Here is a 4,669-nt window from a genome sequence, read left to right on the forward strand (position 1 = left end):
GTCCCCCCCCCAGCCGGTGTCTGTGCTGGGGGTTGCCCCGACCCATGGGCAGGACCTTGCCCTTGGCTGTGTTGAATTTAATATTCCTGAGGAACTTAATATTCCTGTGGAATATTCCTGCAGTCGACCTTGGAGCCATCTAGCAACAGAGCAAGGCCAACTCAGCGCTTGGGACAGACTCTGCTTTGCTCAGGTGCCACAGTTCAGGCTTGGGAGGAGCTGGTCTCTTCCCAGTGAGCAGAGAGGAGCTCGCAGAGTGAATCCAGAGACTGAGAAGCTCCTCCAGTGCCAAGTCTGTGCCCAGGAGGTAGGAAGTCACATAGCAGCGAGCTGCTTCTCCGGGCATGTAGAGTCCTGCCTTTGCCCGGCGGGGAGAACGTGGCAGGAGGCAGGAGGTGTCGGTGGTGTCAGGTCTCCCGGGGAAGAACCGAGCGTCATTCCAGAAGTATGGGCATCCTTCCACATGCCCCATCCCTGGAGGGGTTCAAGGACAGGCTGGATGAGGCTTTGGGCAACCTGGGCTAGTGGGAGGTGTCCCTGCCCATGGCAGGGGGGGGCACTGGACGATCTTTAAGGTCCCTTCCAACCCAAACCATCCTGTAATTCTCATTCATGCTGAAGCATGAGAAGAACGGCAGATCTGTTCGTTCTTGTTTTCTGAAGTTATTGCTGATCCCTCCTCCAACCTAGGCATGTATCCCGAGGATGAATGGAACCTGCTTTATGTCGCGGTGACACGTGCGAAGAAGTGTTTGCTCATGTCCAAGTCCCTGGAACACCTTTTAGCCTTGGCTGGGGTAAGTGAAACCTTTCCAAGATAAGCCAATCCTCGAGCGGGGCAATTCAGGGCACTGGTACCTGCACGTCGTAGCACATTGCACCAAGCAAACCATCGCCGCAGGCGATCAGCCCAGCCTGCGACCGGCAGCAGTTCCTCAGCTGATGGATAAGCGTTCCAGAGGCAGAGCAGATGGCTGGGAAGGGGAAAATCCCAGGCACATCGCTCGCTCGATGGGATTTGGAGTCTCGAGGCAGCTCTGCAAGCGCTGATATCTCGGGCAGGATGGGCTGCTGCCGATTTAAAAAGGTACCGAGAGAGACAGCACCCACTGCTCATAGAATCATCTCATCTCTGATTGTTATATTTAGAGGAGGGGTGTGTAGTAGAGAAGCATAAAAGATTATCACCGTAAGATTGATGAGCGTGGACTATGCCCTGGCTTGTGATGGCACAGACCGGAATAGCCCAGGTCACCTTTTTCCTGGGTTCACACCGCTCCGCACCACGATTTCAGCAGCAAAACACAAGGTTGCAGTGGGTATTTTTTTCCCCAGTCCTTCCATTTGGGTGTTGGCTTCCACACATCCTACCTTCTCATCTCAGTCCCGGCGTGTGGGTTCCTTTTTTTCTGCCTGCAGCGGTTGCCAGCCCTTACTTCACTTCCTTCCTCGCAAGCTGCTCTTGGCTTCTGCTTAATTATTTTTGTCACCAGGGGTTTGGTTTTTTTGGTTTGTTTTGTTTTTTTTTAAACCATCATGTTGCAAGTCAATTCCCAATGGGTTAAAAAAAAAATTATGAATCACCCTATTCCAGTATCTCAGCTCACCCTGAGTGTTTTTGTTCCTTTTTTTTCATGTTTCCTAGGAGCGTTTCCTTCGGGTGGAGCTGATGACCGAGACTGCGAAGGACGGGGCGGCTGTAGCTTGCTCTGGGTCCCAGTGTACGAGAACGCTGCAGCCCGGCTGCTGCCTGGTGGTGAAGAAGCTCCCTTTGACTCACGTACGTCCCTCCCCTGCGCCTTGGAGATCACGTTCTGAATTCAGAGCCTTCAGAAGCTGCTCCGGTCGCTGGTGGGGTGGCTGTGACTGGTCTGAGCTATCGCACCAGGGAGGGAAAACACGAGTGCGAAGCGTCAGTGGAAGTGAACAAAAACCATCCCGCAGCTGGATCTTGTGCCCACAGCTCCCCAGCCCTTTGCTTCCACTCCCAACCCCGGCTCGTAACTGGGGGAGTCTTCCCAGCCACGGGATTTGGGGCGGTGCAGTTCTACAGACCCGCTCAAGCCTTGATCTCTCTTCTGAGACTCACTGTGGTCTCCGGTGGGGTGGTTTGGGGGTTTTGTTGTGTCAGATCCCTTAGAGCATCTCCCAAGGCCATTGAACATCCATCTGGGGTTATCAGAGCCCCACTCACCCCTGCCAGCCGGCTGGAAGGGACAATCTGACTTTTGGGGCCAGTTTTGGCTTTGGTCGCACCTGCTGGCTCTGGGTGGTTCATCCTTGCCCAGAAGGTGCGGTGATGGCCAAGCGTCCCTAACCTGGGATCTGCAAGCAGGCAGTAAATCGTGGAATCCCAGGATGGGTTGGGTGGGAAGGGATCTTAAAGCCCACGCAGTGCCACCCGCTGCCATGGGCAGGGACACCTCCCACTAGCCCAGGTTGCCCAAAGCCTCATCCAGCCTGGCCTTGAACCTCTCCAGGGATGAGGCATCCACAGCTTCTCTGGGCAACCTGGCCCAGGGTCTCCCCATCTTTCCTGGAGACCCCCCAGAAGTTCTGCCAGAAGGTCTCCCCGGAGCCTTCTCTTCTCCAGTCTGCACACCCCCAACTCTCTCAGCCTGTCCTCGCATGGGAGCTGCTCCAGTCCTCGGACCTGGTGGAGCTCCACATCCATAACCAGAGATAGCAGATGGCTCTGAGCCATCAGCAGGGGACATAAGCACTGGGATGGGGACAACCTCGTCCCTGGCCAGCAAAGACCAGCACAGGGACGTTGTGTTTGTTGCAGCTATGGGACAAGCTGTCCCATAAGGGATTTCCTTGCAAGGGAGGTGGCAGGAGATGCTTCAGGCACATTGTTGCTCTCTTCCCTGGATGTGAGGAGGTTGCATCCAAGCTTGGAAGCCTTCCTCCAGCCTTCCTCTTCTCTCACATCTCCTCTCTTTTTCCCGCAGAGCGATGGCAGCAGGGATGCAGGTGGCTACCTTTGCCAGGCTTGCACACAGCAGCGCTTTGGCTCTCTGACACCTCTCACCTTCTTCCCAGCACTTCAGGAACCAGCCCATCCAGCTCTAACGAAGCCCATCCAGCTCTAACAAAGCCCATCCAGCTCCCCAGAGCCCCGGCTGTGCCCCAGAGCCATTCTGTGTGCGGGACAAGGTCTGTTGTCACATCCCAGCTCCAAAATCAGGTAAATATTGGAGCAGGATTTTGGACCAACTCCAAGAGGAACCCTCCAGGCTCTCTGCGAGGAGGTGGGAGACCTTTTCTCCAGCCCTCCAAGAGCTGGTCAGCCTGGCCTGCATCACTGCACAGAAGAATATGCACTAAATAAACTGTATTGGACAAGACAGGTTTTTTTTGGGGTGCGGAATTGCCCCTCCGATACCTCTGTCACCAGGAAAACACTTCCAGTGACCAAACTGCTGGGATTTCCCGTCGTATTCCATCACGTTGTGCCTCGGTGAAATCCCTCTGATCCACTGGGAGAGGAAATGTGATGCTGAGAAGTACCCAAAGAAACACTATTCCTAGAAAACTGACTTTTTCCTGGAGCTGGTTTTAATGGGGAAAAAATTCAGTGTCAGCTCTGGGAGGAAGTATTTAATCTCTCCCGGCTGAATTAATTTTCCTTACGTGCTGCAGAGGGGTTTCCCCAGACTCTGTTTCCCTTCTCCCTGCCGCAAAGCGTAAGGGAAGGAGAGACACAGCATCTGAAGAACTTCTTCGGTTTCAGTCTAACTCAGAGACAAACTGGAGAGTGTTTTTTATGCTGAAATTAAATTTTTCACAACCAAAAAAGAATAAAAAAAGCTCTAATGCTTTTTCTTTTTTCTCTTCCTTTTTGTTAAGAAGTTGTCCTGGGTTGTGTTTATTTCCCAGCCACGGCAGCAGCAATGGTGCGAGCAGCGCCGTGCTCTCGTACATGAGCTCTCCGTTTGAAAACACTCGTTGTACCTGTGTCACGCGGAGATCAAAACTGAAACCAATTTCAGACAATATCCATTCTTGGACGTGGGCGCGGAGCTGTGAGCAATGCCTGCGGGAGGAAGCTCGTGAATCCTGTTGATTTCCAGGGTTTTCATTGAGCTGCGCCACTAGCTCTCCTTTCACTTTCGAAGCTCTGACTCCAGGGAGGTTTTCCCTGTTCCGCTCACCTAAACACAGGCAGGAGTTCAGCCAAGACTGGATGTAACGACAAAGCCCGGCACGGATGTCGGACCAGGCACCTCTAGGGATCTCTTCCAGCTTCTCCTGTTTTCCGACCCTCTCGTGGTATGTTGGGGAGAGGCGGTGCCGCTGCAGGAGGGTTCGGTCCGTCGTTCTTGCTGCTGCGGAGATGGATGTCACCCCAACCCAGCTCCCATCCGTCCCCACTCTCCTCCCCATCATCACATCTGCTGAGATGCCCAACCAGACAAAAAAAAAAATCACCTGCTGCGTGTGTGTTATTTTATATACAATATATACACATTTCTACATCAAACAGCATCCGTATAAAGCTGCCTGCAAGGTGGAGTGGATAAAAAGTGATGATGGATGAAGGGAAAACACGCAAAGGAAAATATTTCCTAGATTATGTTCTTGCCTTCAGTCTTTGGTAGTGTCTGTAGTGAAATCGCTCCTGCTTGTGGTCCCCTGCGAGCGGCCAGAGCCGGTGAGCGCACGG

This window comes from Pterocles gutturalis, unplaced genomic scaffold (assembly GCF_000699245.1).
Source record: "Pterocles gutturalis isolate BGI_N339 unplaced genomic scaffold, ASM69924v1 scaffold20056, whole genome shotgun sequence".
Taxonomy (NCBI): Eukaryota; Metazoa; Chordata; class Aves; order Pterocliformes; family Pteroclidae; genus Pterocles; species Pterocles gutturalis.